We start from the raw sequence: 15,805 nt of genomic DNA, 5'->3' as shown, positions 1-15,805 counted from the left end.
TCCGCACCAGACATCACCATTGCCATCCCTGACGACTATAAGATCACTCGCAAAGACCGTACCGGCCACACAGGAGGAGGAATCGCTATCGTCCATAAGAAATCAATCCGCATCTCAACCAGCTCCGACGCCAACCTCACCAACTCCGAACACCTCCACTTCCAGATCCACATCGACCCCAAAACCACACTCAGAGGCACCCTCCTCTACAGACCACCAGGACCCCGCGCAAAATTCAGTGAAGACATCACGGACTTCATCACCCCACACGCGCTCCCCTCCAAAGACTACATCCTTTTGGGAGACCTCAACTTTCACCATGAAAAGATCAACGACCGCAACACCACCACCCTCTTGGACAACCTCGCCAACCTCGGACTTAAACAACTAGTCACTTCCCCCACCCACATCGCAGGTCACACACTCGACCCCATCTTCACCTCCAGCAACCATGTCTCCTTCAGCCACACTACGGATCTCCTCTGGACCGACCACAGCTGCGTTCACTTCACCTACAACAAACCAAAACCCAACATCCACCTCCAACCTACCCTGCAAAGAAACTGGAACAAAATCACCACGGACCAAATCTCCGCATCGCTCCTTCGAAACTCCCCAGCCCTCTCCTCTAACGCTAACGAAGCCGCCGCCAACCTCACCCTATGGTTATCCAACACCGCCGACACCTTAGCTCCACTGAAAAAACGTCAAAGCAAACCTGGCAGCAAGAAAGCCTCATGGTTCAACGATGATCTCAAGAAGTCCAAGAAACTCTGCCGCTCCCTCGAAAAGGCCTGGAAAAAAGACCCAACCACCAGCACCAAGGTCGCCTTCAAAAGCGCCACCCGCACTCACCACCAACTGATCCGAAAAGCCAAGAAAACAGCATTCAAGGATCGACTTGACAACAACGCCCACAACAGCAAGGAACTTTTCAACATCGTCAAGGAATTTTCCAATCCCTCGGCCATCTCCAACGACATCACCCCCTCTCAAACCCTCTGCGACTCCCTAGCCTCATTTTTCCACAACAAGATTGCAGACATCCACAACAGCTTTGACAACCAACCCGGAAACCAACCCACCCTACCACTTGCTGATCATCTTCCCCCCGTGAACACCCTTAACGACTGGATCCCAATTTCCACTGAGGACACCATCCGCCTGATGAATTCCATCCACTCAGGATCCCCCACAGACCCATGTCCCCACCACATCTTCAACAAAGCAGACTCCGTCATAGCACCGCACCTCCGAGACGTCATCAACTGCTCCTTCAACTCCGCCACCTTCCCGGAAGACTGGAAACACGCTGAACTCACCGCCCTTCTGAAAAAACCAACAGCGGACCCCACCGAACTCAAAAATTACCGCCCCATCTCGCTTCTTCCATTCCCGGCCAAAGTCATCGAGAAAGCTGTCAACAACCAGCTCGCCGCATTCCTCGAAACCAACAAATCCCTCGACCCCTCACAGTCTGGCTTCCGAGCAAAACACAGCACTGAGACCGCCCTCATCGCAGCAACAGACGACATTCGAACTCTACTGGACAATGGAGACACAGTCGCCCTCATCCTCCTTGACCTCTCTGCAGCTTTCGACACAGTCTGCCACAGCACCCTTTTACAACGCCTCAATAACATCGGAATCCAAGAAAAAGCACTTGAATGGATCACCTCGTTCCTCACCGGAAGAACCCAGAGAGTCCGCCTTCCTCCATTCAAGTCCGAGGCCTCTGAAGTCATCTGCGGCGTACCACAAGGATCCTCACTCAGTCCCACCCTCTTCAACGTATACATGAGCCCCCTCGCGGCCATCGCCCGCCAACACAACCTCAACATCACCTCTTACGCGGACGACACTCAACTGATCCTTTCTCTCACCAATGACCCCAGCACCGCCAAAACTAACCTACACGAAGGAATGAAAGAAGTTGCCGAATGGATGAAACAAAGCCGTCTGAAACTGAACTCAGACAAAACAGAAGTCCTCATCTTAGGTACATCCCCCTCTGCATGGGACGACTCCTGGTGGCCGGAAGCCCTCGGAAAAGCACCCATCCCGACAGACCACGCACGTAACCTAGGCGTTATCCTGGACTCTTCACTCTCAATGAACAGACAAGTCAACGCCGTATCCTCTTCCTGCTTCAACATTCTTCGCATGCTCAGGAAAACATTTCGCTGGATCCCCACCGATACTAGGAAAACAGTCACCCACGCTCTGGTCACGAGCCGACTTGACTACGGAAACACCCTCTACGCAGGTACTACCGTAAAACTCCAGAAGAAACTCCAACGAATCCAAAACGCCTCAGCCAGGATCATATTAGACATCCCGCGCAACGAACACATCTCTGGTCACCTTAAAGACCTCCACTGGCTACCCGTCAATAAGAGGATCACCTTCCGACTACTTACCCACGCACACAAATCACTCTACGACATCGGACCAGACTGCCTCAACTCACGACTGTCCTTCTACACCCCCCCGCCAACTACGGTCTTCCAGCCAAGCCCTCGCCACGGTACCTCGCATCAACAGAACCACCATGGGAGGCAGATCCTTTTCATACCTGGCTGCTAAAACATGGAACTCACTCCCCGCTTACCTTCGCCTTACCCAGAACCACCTAGCATTCAGAAAGCAACTTAAAACGTGGATATTTGACAAGTAATCCTCCTCCCCTTCCTAAGCGCCTTGAAACCCCCTGGGTATGTAGTGTGCTATACAAATTATATGACTTGACTTGACTTGACAATTCTGCCCTTAATAAATACATGGGGTACATTGGGATAGGGTCAGTAGGGCTGAAAATAACTCAAAGAGGGGGCCTGCACCCCCTCTTATTCAATATCATGTCCAGCCCCAGGGGATGAGGTACCCAGGGCCCAAACTTTGCGGCTGACATTTTTTCCCAATCCCACAAGAGTTCCACTTGATTGCGGCAAAAACACTCTTTTTTTATTTTGGCCCTCCCCCAGAGGTTATCCGTATTTGTCCCCCTCATATTATATCTTTTTTTTTACTTAACACAGGGTACTAAGTCCCTGAGTCCTGTAATGGCTGCCAGCCTTATTTTTCTCATATTGCTGGAGGTCAATCAGAGCGCTTGCTCCCAGCAGAGTCTGACTCCTGAGGGAGCGAATAGGCCCATGGAAAAAAAAGCTACCTGGGCGAATTAGAAGACTTTTTTGCTTTCATGACTGTCCAAATATACAAATATTTTTTAACCTCAATTTCTCAAAAATCTACAGATCAGATTTTCACCAAATCGACAAAAACACCATCAGTGGACCAAGATCTAGACTCCTGTCAAATTAAGTGTCATTTCGTTCAGCAGTTTTTACTGTAGTGCTTCTTAAAAAAGTCTAGGAAAAATGCATGGGGATTATGCTTTTTGGAACCCCTTCCTTTTTCTTGCCCCCACTTGACAGATCACCCTGAATCTTTCTATGCAAAAACTAGCCATAAATGAGTGCTTTCTTGGAAAGTTTTGTTAAAATTCATCAAATGGTTCAAACAGTGCCAAAGTTATTAGCAACACAAAAAATGAATTGGACAGAAATGTTTCAGCAAGTGCTTTGTCAATGTTAGCATTTGCATGCCATGACTCTCATTTAAATGTTAAACAATTCATTGGTTAATGTGTCACATGACAAAATACGAAAATTAGAAAGGACTTCCGTCTTAAACATAAAGAACTTTCGTCCAAGGCGCCACCAAATTGTAAGGAATAACCACATTGGAAATTCAATGCTGAAGAGATAAGAAATGCAGAATTTTGATGACAGAATCATAATAATCAGAAAAGGAGCCAGAATGTTTAAAAGGAAACTAACTCATGTTTTGCAGCGTGCTATGGCTTCGTCATGGCTGACCTGCAATATTAATGTCCCATATATAGCATCTAGCGGTAATCACAACTTTCAAAGATACCTCTGCAATCCACACCAAGTTAATTCAGCCTTTACCTGACCACCCACCCCATTGGCCCGAAAAAACAGAATTTGGGGGATTTTGCAATCTTGTGGGTGTCCAACAGATGCCAGTATGGCACCCTCGACTCCAGTGGGAGTCCTACTGGAGCACAGAGGCCATGTTGCCTCCCAGGAGACACTTTTGACATCAGGAAAAAAGGGGAGAAGGGCCTGCAAGTCTGAGGTAGATTGCATTGAACAGGTGAAGGCCGTGCGGGGCAGGGGTTTAGCTTCTCTAGTAGGGCCCAGGGCCCAGCCATGGGCATCAGGGGTTTGACTGTACATTTGATAATTAAATATTATTTTACACTAGCTTACCTGTCGCGCGTTGCTGCGATATCCAAAGAAAGGAAAATCAAGCAAGCTTGTTATGATAACATTCAATTTACATTGTGTCATTTTTATTGAAACTTATTAATTTTAATATGGAAAACATTTCAAGGTGTCGTTTTAATTCTATTTATTTATTCGAGTGCTTGTGGATACACAATTGTTTGTTTTTATGTTTGGTGCGTACATCAGTATTCTAAAGATTATGAGGGCCATGGGGGGCCGATATTTAAAAAACAAGTTATGCCAGAAACCTTTGCGGGAGTGTACTCAACAACTTCCCAAAGTTTTCTGGCGATCGGATGAATGGTGTTTTAATTCTATTTATTTATTCGAGTGCTTGTGGATACACGCTTTTTTGTTTTTCTGTCTGGTGCGTACATCAGTATTCGAAAGATTATGAGGGCCCTGTGGGCCGATATTTAAAAAATGTTTATGCCAGAAACCTTCGCGGGAGTGTACTCAACAACTTCTTAAAGTTTCCTGCGATCGGATGGATGGTCAGTAAGTAAGTAAGTAAAGTTTATTTGTTGATTAATTAAAACCATTACAAACAGCAGTGAGCCAATTCAGTTTACAACCTGATTGAAGAAAAACGATAAAAACACAGAACCAGTGAGGGAAAGAGACTAGCCAACGCTCATATACATACTTAATTCAACTGTAGTAGGACGAATTGAAAATGAACAATTTAGCAGCAGAAGTTAAGTAAAGTGCAACGAGTTGACAATGAACAATTTAGCAGCAAAAGTTAAATAAAGTGCAATGTACGCTCTAGTTCCAAATCAAATACTTTGGATGGGAAGAAAAGAATTCTGATAAAACCATTATAAACTTAAAATAAACGTAATATACTATCTCCCAAACTGATTTGATGTACTTTGTGGCAACAAATTAAACAATCATATAGCCGCAAATATTATCTATAAAATGAGGTGATACATTTATAACAATTAAATAAAAAAAATTCTATAAAATTCCCCCGTGATCCCTAAAAGCATTTACTATTGTACAGTCATTGACATTTTAGATAGCATTCATTACATGGATTTCATCGGTTGCAGTGTCTTCCTTATATAATTTTGTTTCCGCTATAAGGATATACTTGACAAACTGATGAATTAATCTAGCTGTATTACCTCTTAGACATACAATCATTGCAGTTCTGCATGTTCTTACTCCCATTTCCTTAAAAAACGTTTTTAAAAACATCTTTCGTTCAACAAGCAGTTTTGGGCACAAAGTTACAATATGCTGTAGAGTTTCTTCATTCTTACCACATAATCTACAGACATTAGAGGGCCAACTCTTTTCCCATTTTGGGATTCCATCTTTGGTTGGGTATCTCCCAAACCGTAACAGCATAAGTTTATTTTTGATATAAGGTTTTAAATAAAATTGCAGGTAAGGCTGGGGATACAGGTTAGTAAAAGAGTTTGCTATTGTCCGAAGATGTTTTTTTTCCCGTTAAATCGTCTTTGTCCATTATACAAGACAAAAGGGCTGCTGATTGATTGATTGTTTTTTTTAAAACCATTTTGCACCTTGTTTTATCCTCTAAGTTCGGACAAGCAAAGGCATGCAAACATTCATTTAAATAAGATCGCCAGCTTCCCGAATAGGCCCCTCTTTGAATCTCAAGCCTACAAAGGTTGGCCAACGAGCCTTCCTCCGATCTGGATAATAACAATAAAGATTTTAAAAATGTAGATTGTCTAACGAGACATGTTTCTTCAATCCATATTCCAGTCTAACATTCGCTCAACTAATGTTTCTTACTTGGAGGTCTATCTCAAAGTGTTTTACATCAAGATTTAAGGAAACATATTTGGAGAGACCTCCACTGGGACGACCTATAGAGGCCTCACGAGTTGCCACATTCAGATATTCGTAATAACCAATGATAGGTTCACTACACGTTTGCCAGGTCTCCTGCAATATTAAAATATCAAAATAGTTAAAAAAAACTTGTTACACTCGGATCCTCAAGAAATGTTTTTAGACCGTTTACGTTCCAATAACAAAATTTTTGAGATTTAAGTGTTTTTTCAAAGGAAGATCGGCTTCAGTCCATCTTTGCAGAGTTGGCCTTTGATAGTATTGAAGGAAGCCAACTCTAATCCTCAATTGGGTTGGGTGTGGACCGTAGTTCAACACAAACTCGTGATCCTGACTGACAGCTCTTGATCTTAATGCCCGCAACATATTCACCTCAGTTGATGGACCTGAGGCACCTTTCAGTACTCTAACAGGTGAACCATGAGCTGTTTTTTGTATACCCTTTGTTTGTATCGTACTACTGGGTGATTTAACAGGAATCAACAGAGTTGGGTATTGAGTTTTACAAATGGTCCTAACTTTATTGCCCCATTTTTCAAATGTATCGGCATTGGCAAATATTTTATTGAAAGTATCCTCAATTCGCCAAGTAGTCACGGTTGTTTCAATATTACAGTCGATCTTAAACTCCACAAGTTCCAGATCTTCCGATGTTATATCTATCAGATCTGGGATTGCAGTGAATAACTTCAAAATATTGCCACGATTCAGAACATCATGAGATCCTCTCGTGATGTACTGAGGGCAGAAGACTACTTTCCTCTCATCAATTTGTCCTACTGAGGTTTCTGCTTCATCATTATCTATAGAAACAACCGGTGCCTTCCTCACAACAACATGGTCCAATGCAAGCTCTACCTGTTGACGTGAGGCAGGCAACTCAATGGATTTTTGTGCTAGAGTGCAGGAGGAAGCAGCGTAGGGTTTTGTTTTTGAAACATGTGTATTTATAAAGTTTACAATTTCCCCATTTGGGGTGGTTAGCACTCCAAGTTGTTCCACCAATTCATCACATAGATGATCAGACATGGGATCCCTTTTTTGAGCAGCCTCGGGGGCACGCAATATAAAGGGCCTCACCCTGTGTCAAGTGATTAACATTTTGTGCATCCCTTAGTTTAGGTTCAGGGGTTTTTACACACTTAAAAATTTGGAAATAGGGCTTTTTTTCCAGATTATTTGTTAGGGTTTACAGTATCTTCCACTCTTGAGGAATCTTTGATATTTATATGATTTGTGGTTACCTCATCTCTAATAAGTTTTGTTCCCAAAGGGATTTTATTATGATTCTTCCTCAATCTTTTTTCTTGCCCTTTTAGATAAGATCCTAGGATTGTATTTTGCGCTCAGAACTTGACTAATTTCTGGTGGCAGTATATCTTGAGGTTTTTTGGAGATATCAATTAACGATTTATTTATTTGTCTCCACGCCTTTACTTATCGTTTCTTCATGCAACGGTAGAGACTTGTTTATTTTGTTATTGTTAACTGAGTTGTTTCTGTCTTCATATGTGAAGCCTGTTTTATCTGTGATAGTCCCCCCGCCATCCATGAGGTCATTGGTAGTAGTTCGTCTGCCTAAACAATCAGTACCCTCTTTGATACCATGAACCTTTCTGACAGATAACAATTTTACCTCCTGCACTATAGAGCTAACAATTGCCGGTAGGTCTGATATTTTATCAATCAGTTGAGCACAGGTACAGGTTATTAATTGACCTTCATTGTCCTTTTGTACTTTAGTAATCAAATTAGATGAATGGTGCAACTTTTCATCTATTCCAACTACATGTGTTGCCAATGTACTTAAAATATCAAACTGCATATCTAACTTGTCTGAATGAAAATTTAGGGCATTAGTAATTGAGTCCATAGTGTGCAGAAGATTGGCCCATAAGTCACATTCACGACCAGTTTTATTTTCTCTTTGCTCTGACCTTAGTTGAAAATTCCCATCGAATTTTGTTAGCAAAGAAAAATCCAGTGGGTTCATCCGATCGTTTTAGTCTGAGTTAATGGATTTTTTTCGTTCAATTGCCCAGTGGTCTTTTTCACCATTAATTACACCTGGAACCAATAGTGATTTATTCAAGTAAAAACTAGTCTCCAAGGTTATACTTGATTGGTCCAGTTTGAGAGGTCTTACATTGCCATCATTCCCAAGATGACCATTTGGTCTAGATACTAGGTCAATAGTTAGTAACGCCATATCTTTGGCAATATGATCCAATACAAAAACCTCATCACTTGAATTCTGTTCTAGACCGGAGGAGATATCGATGACTGAACCTTGCTCCTTTTGGCCTCCAGCTATCTGAGTACCGAATGGGGCCTGACTGCTAACGATCCCAATGGATTCCGTACAACATAATACAGAGTCGTGCAAGTTGTGCAAGTCAATTTGGGCATTATGAGATAGTGCTTTTGTCCCAATCTGACCCGAAGACTGAGAGGAAAGTTTAAACTCTGATGATATCCCAGCTTTTTTATCATTTTCGACATTTTCTACCTTTTCAGCCTTTTCAACACTATTCCCCTTTTTGCCCATACCAGGAATGATCTTGTTGTGGCTGACTACGACCTCCTTCAATTCATCTATTTCTAAGGGGGCCTCTGATAATACACATGGGTTAGCTCCCTTTTTACCCCATAGAACTGAGGGTGAAGGAAACATTTCACAAGCATCATCATACCCACAGTTAACATTATTTTTTCTTTGATGTTTTTGTGTCTGCTTTTGTTGATAGTTGAGAAAAAGACTCTTAATGGATGGCTGAATAACATGAGTTACATGTGGCACGACCTTGTTCTCTTGACCTGAGATGGTAGGGGCTACCACCAGTTGGACCTGGTCATTTGGATGTTCCTTTCTTAAGGCCGATGTTACTGCCTCTGCCAACTCAGTTTTATACTCGGTTGCGTCCCTTAGCGGAGCGCAGGCTCCGGGACAGACTTCATTTACATGTTCTTGGCTATGCTTGGGTTGAGTAGTGACGTCCTTATTCTCCTCCCGCTTTAGTCTTTTTTCCTGTTTGGGTAGAGCCCCACGTTGATGGCCAGATCTCATATCCACAGACACTTAAGGATGATTAAACTGGTTGGGCTAGACCGGTATCTTTCTTCCACCTCCACACCTCTCTACATGCCGTGCCTCAGATCTCCAACAAGTGATGCACACCCGCGTTTCGAGCGCCTCCAGGAACCCACAGGGACCAACACAGCCCCCCCCTGCTTGTCTGCTCGTTACGTAAGTGACCAACACGCAATTGCCGATACTGGCCAAACCTCCGAACTGAGGCAAAGCAAGGCAAATGGCAATGGATCAGGCACTGCGAACAGCAGCCGCTGGGGGATGATGGATAGGGGCCCGCGGCCAATAATCTGGATAGTCAAATCGGGTGAGCCGGGTGATGTGCTGGGCTTATGCGCGAGTTTGTGTGGGTGGATGTAGTGCTACGTGCTCGTGCTCTGCTCCGCCCAGCCCCAGATAGCAAGTCTCTGGGCTCCTCTCTCCGGCTGAACTCCCAGCCAATCTTGCGCCTCCCCCAGTCGCAAATTGCAGTCTCAATATTGCAGTCTCAAAATTGCAGCTCAAGGAACTGCCATGATATTACGTTGCAAGTAACTAACTGCACGTGAAGGATCGCGGCAGCTCCCGGCTCCCGTGTCTCGCTATCGTTCCAGGCTCCAGTGGCTCCTTGGTGTTCTGCTGCTGCTGCGGGGTCAAGCGGGGTTAGCTTTCCCGCAGCTCTCCGCTGACCCCCCGCTGAACGCTGGACTCTGGACTCGTGGCTTGGCGTGGCGTGGCGGCTTGCTGCTCACTGCTCGCATTTGGTGTTTTCTCTGCAAAAGGATATGTTCAGTGGCTCCGGCCGCATTGAAAATGCCCAGCAGCTCCTGCCGCGTTAAACAATGGCTGCGGCGCAAAAAGAAATGTTTGGCGGGTCTGGCCGCGTTTAACAATAGCGCCGACTGAAAATAAATGTTTGGCTGCTGCGGTTTCAAGGAAAATGCCCAGCGGCCGTGTTGAACAATGGTGCTGGCGCCCGCCACAAAAGGAAATGTTCGGCGGCTCCTGGCCGCGAGGAAGATGCCCAGCGGCTCCTGCCGCGTTGAACAATGGCGCCGGCGCCGGCCGCAAAAGGAAATGTTCGGCGGCTCCTGCCGCGTAGAAAAAGCCCAGCGGCTCCGACCACAAAAGGAAATGTTCGGCGGCTCCTGAAAAATGTGCTTGTGGTTCTCGACCTGGTGTATAATAACTGTCTTGTTTTTTAAAGAGATGTGTATTTTTTTCATGTAATGGAACTATAGAACATATTTTTGTATATGTATCTAAAGAAAATGATATGAAACACAGTGAATAAGTATCTGTTTTCAAAAAAAGAGAAAAAAATGATTCAATGAATGATAAAAAGACTTTAAAAATAAAAACGAAGAAAGCAAACAAAAAACGATGAATATGTGGTTTATGTATGCCTTTGACATTAGAGGTTGTTCCCAGTACCAAAGTGGTTTAGGTCAAGAGGGAGTTCTTTTTGCCTCTAACATACCACAACATGCATGACATGATCTGTGTCATAATTGATAATATTACTGATAACAACTGAGCTGACATCATTGACAACAATGTGCACAGTGAGGATGGGGAGTCTAGCCACCACAGGTCAATGTGTGTTCTGATGAGATGTTCTTGAGTGTGTCAGTTTTATACCCAGTACCAGCCTTTGTATGGGGACACCGCCTTTGTCAAACCCTAAACTGGTTCTGGTCATTTCTTCCTTTTTCAGTTGGTTTGACTCCAATCTATTTAGAGGACAAAGAACAGGCAGAAAGGGGGTTGTACAGCCCTCAGATTACCATCTGCAGCTCAGGAAGGTCTGAGTACAACCACACAGGCCATCCTGCTCAGAGGAGAAAAACCATCCCCACACCCAAGGCCTTTTTTCCTCTGTCTGTAAGGAATACACATCAAACCACATGTGGGCCATTAACAGACATTTGACCCCGTACACTGTTGTAAAGGCACATTTTGGGTAAAGCAGAACAATGTCAACTTTCTAAAAGTGTAATTTTGAGAATAGTAATTTAAAATCCGACTTTACCACAAAAGAGTATTTTAAATTCGAATTCAAGTGACTTGAAGAAGTTTTTGTCTATCAGCTCCCAAACTGAAGTCATCACTTATTACCTGTAATAAGCTAACCCATTGTTAATATATGGAAGAAGTAGTCTTGCTACAGTTACAAATGGCTTCAGGAGGTTTTCACTGCCAGGAGTTGTAAACCTGCCCTAGGAAACATTAGGGCTTACCTTAGGGGTGACTTATATGAATGAAAAAGGAAGGTTTCATCCTGTTAGAAGCTTTGTTTCACTAGGATAAAATGGCAGTTTTAATACTGCAGTACAGGCTGCAGTAGCAGGCCTAACTCATGTTTTACAATGCTACCTTAGTGGGAAGAATGAGTTCTGCAGCCCACTTATAGCATTTACTATAGAGGCCCTGATTACATTTAAAATAGTTTACTAGGGGCTTATAAGTAAATTAAATGTACCAAATAAGTGTATTCCAATATTACCATGTTCGAAAACAAGTAGTATATGTACACAAGGGAAACCCAAAGATCGTAAGGGAGCAAGTGTACTTGAGTAATTCTAGAAATAACGGCCCCTTAACAAAAAATGAAAATTCAGTTGTTCTGGATACAAATATTCAATTATCAGAATTGTCAATTGTATTACTGCAATTCTAACAAAAATTTGAATTACCCCAGCCGGAATAATTTAAAAAAACAAAGATCAAGAGAGCAAACAAACAAAGAACAGAAATAAACAATGAACAAAAAAACAATAATGCATATAAAACCAGGTGTTAAAAACTGACAACAAAAAAAAATATAGACATATACAGGCAAGCAAACAGTGACCAACATTAATATAACACATTTAGGTCACTTCTTATTAAAAGCAAACCAATTCTGCACCCAAAACAAAAATACTGCAAAGTATAGTGTAACGGGTCAGACTGTATGTCGACGACGTTTCAATCCCGTAAAAATATGGCATCATCATCAGGAGAGAAATGTACAAAGCAGAGATTTGCAACTCTTAATGGAGAAGTGGTCCTGAATGAAAATGTATTCGTGTAATGCTGACCAGGCAGCAATGTTCAAGACACAAATACATTTCCATTCAGGACTACTTCTCTATTTAAACATTGATTCCAACTTGTGGTTTACACTTGCATCATAGTGAAACGTGTGTCAATAGAAGCAGCACTAAAATTGATCATATCATTATATGGGTGTATATGTTGATTACTCCCAAATCCGCCATCATTTTAGGATACAACGGTGCACTACCCTGTGCTTCATCTTCGTATGTTACTCATAAACAGGCACTAATTGTGTTGAAACAGTCTGTTTTTTGCTTAATCACAGATTGTTGAAAAATCAGATGCTTCTTGTTATATATCAATTGATACCATGCTAGGCAACTGATCCTCATTCCTGATGATGGTCCCATATTTTCACAGGATCAAAATATCTTTGACTTACACTCTAACCCGTTACACTATGCTTTGTAGTGTTTTTGTTTTGATTGCGGGAGTGTTTTGCTTTTAATAATAAGTGAACTTAAGGTGTTATATTAGTGTTGGTCAATGTTTGCTTGGTTGTATATGTCTATGTGGTTTTTCTGAACTGAGGTGGCGAAGTGAGCTAAAGAACGATGATGAATTAAACCCAGATCTGTGACTGGGGTTGAGTGTCTGAAAATGTTCAGTGCTCCTTCCATCATCTCCTTGTGTTTGCTTTATATGTTTTTTATTGTCAGTTTTTAACATAATGTTTTCTCTGCATTATTGCTTTTCTGGTTATTGTTTGTTTCAGTTCATTGTTTGTTTTCTCTCTTAATCTTTGTTTTTTAAAACTATTCTGGTTAGGGTAATTCAAATTTTTGTAAGAATTGCAGTAATAAAATTGAAAACTCTGATCAGTGAATCAGTTTATGGAAGTAATTTGGAAAGAAGAGCACAAGCAATTTTCTGTTGGTTAGCAGGAATAAAGTGTGCAGAGCCTTAAAGCCGACAAAAACTGTTTCTGCAAACATAGTGTTGCAAATGCAAACATTCTGGGGATTACAACTCAAAAGGCAGTTATCCCAACGAACCTGCTAAAGTGAAACACTCAAATGCCCAGTGGCAACTGGTTCCAGGAGTCTTCTGCAGCTGATCTACTGTGCTTAGTCCATAAGACCTCCACTACCCATTCATAGGGAAAAGGTTTGACACGGAGTAGCCAAGATCTATCCAATTGCCACCAGCCAAGTGTTTTTCTGCCAAGCGGACGCAGATTCCCCTTTATCCTGGACCTTCTTCAATCTCCAGCTCCAAGACTGAAGTTTTAAAAAGGAAGCAGGATTAACTGTAAAAGACCTAGCCCCCTTTATTCTTTTGGATCAACAAGTGCCTTTATTCTCTAGTATTTGGGTATTCTTTCCAGTCTCAAAGATTCACGATGAAACTAAAAACAACATGCTCTCCAGTGCCCTCTATGAGGTATATTGGAAATGGTCCAGCAATTATGAGGAAGGCCTTTTTCTTTCTTTTGTTTTATGATGCTTCTCAGAGCTTCTAGCCAGTAGTGTATGAAAGTGTGACCCAAATCCTGTTTTGGAAATCTGTTCAGCCCACCCCCTAAAAAAGGTCCCTTGTGTCAGGATTCAGTGGTAGTTAGTGCTCCATTGACTCTGAAGAACAGGATATTATCCGATCTTCCACTGGAGGTGATTAAGAATTATCCTTGTGCCTCAGGTAACCCAGGGCATAGTTTTCGTAGTAGTGCTATGTGTAGCTAGGCGAAGTGCACTTCGCACTACGCATGCTATGCAAACTGCAGTGGGAAAAATACTGTTCACAGTGATTGCACAGTGCCGGATGCTTGTTGCACTGTGCAATCATTGCAAACGGCATCTTGCACAGTGCAAGCGGTTGTTTTCTGCCGCATGAGTAGATTTGTACTCGAGCTGCAGCATTCTCAACGCGGACTGGTAGTTTCTCATAGCGAGCGGTCGCAAGCATACGCGAACACTTGCAATGAGAAACCTGACCTCCCCTCGTTGAGAATCTTGCCGGGAGGTTTATTTTCCACGCTCGCGATCGGCAACTTGATGTTGCTGATCGCGAACGAGGAAAAAGTCTTGCCGGGATGGAGCTTAACTTTGAGGTCCGCGAGCGAGCAAAAAAATGCCCGCCACGCTACGCGTTTTTGCACTGTGCTCCGTGCAATTCGCGTAGCGCGTAGTTGCGGAAACTACGCACACTCCGCAAGCATAGCGTAGTGTTCCGTCCAGGGTTAGCCTCAGGCAATGTTTTACACGCTATCCTTCGCCTTAGCTCATTCAGGAGATTCTAACTGTAAAGCCAAAAGCAAACTTAATCTTGTCTCCTGGAAAGTGGCTGGCTTGTCCGCCAAGTTTACCGATGACAGATGGCTTTCATATATCAAATCGTATAAAATCATATTCATACAGGAAACCTGGGAGACACAGAATTACTTTTTTTGGCCAGCACAAGGATCCAACATGGGAAGAGCTAGCGGGGGTCTCATCATATTTGTGGTGTTGGAATTATCCAATGAGATGCAGATCGTTAAGTGGGATTATTTGGAGTTCCAGGACATACAACTGCGTATAGGAAGAGAGCCCCCACTTGTCATAATTAACTTCTATAACATGAAGAAGGGTTAGGGTCGGGCATCCAATAATAATGCCCTAAATATTGCCCTGGACTGTCTAAAGGGCGAGGGCTTAGGCATATGAATCTTATTTTAGTGGGGGATTTTAATTGTCATCTTTGTTCTTCCTTTGTAAAGATCTCTTCAACCGCACAGCCATGCCTGATCACAGAGGACCTGCACATGGAGAACACCAGGGAAGGGGATAAGTTAAATAATGTTTTACTTTCCCACAACCTTGAACATACCCTGGACCACTGGTACTGGTACATCTGCCCCCATCCTACAAAGGCAGGAGATCTGCTACTCGTATAGGTTTTATTTTTGTGTATGCTTCCCTGGGTGTGGGCCCGGGCCTTATTACCATAGAACACAACCCATTCAGCGATCATAATCCCCTGATACTAACACTGAGAGGGGGTACCCATACAGTAGGCCCCTGTAATTCCCAGGCACCCCAAACCCAATGGATCAGGGAAGGCACCTACGTTGGTCAAGCATTGAAACTGTTGCCTTTAATCATAGCCTGTTCTACTCTTGTCGACCTGAGATAGCTCTTTGCTTTTATCCTTCTACCTCAAGTGATGATATTCTAACTTCTTTTACCTCTATTGTTAAGGTGGTCTCAGGTGCCCCTAACGATACAGTCAGTGAGGCATGTTCAGGCTCCCCACTCATGGTTTGACGGCAAGTGCTCACAAGCATTGAGGAGGTTAAAGGCATCTTTAAAACAGGAGCCACGGATGAAGGTTAGAGTAATCCAGCGCTGGGTTCTTTATAAAGAGTCGGTAAAACTATCAAGGCACCAGTTACAAAAACAGGCATGGGAGGACTTAGCAAAAGCAGGGGAGTTAAGTGATTCAGACCCTTTCTGGAAGACACTAAACAGCCCCTGCTTTGTGGAATCAGCCAGACCACCTATGT

The sequence above is a fragment of the Lissotriton helveticus genome, chromosome 10, assembly GCF_964261635.1.
Source record: "Lissotriton helveticus chromosome 10, aLisHel1.1, whole genome shotgun sequence".
In the NCBI taxonomy this organism is placed as follows: Eukaryota; Metazoa; Chordata; class Amphibia; order Caudata; family Salamandridae; genus Lissotriton; species Lissotriton helveticus.
The sequence above is the reverse complement of the archived record's forward strand: the minus strand, read 5'-3'. Positions refer to the sequence as shown.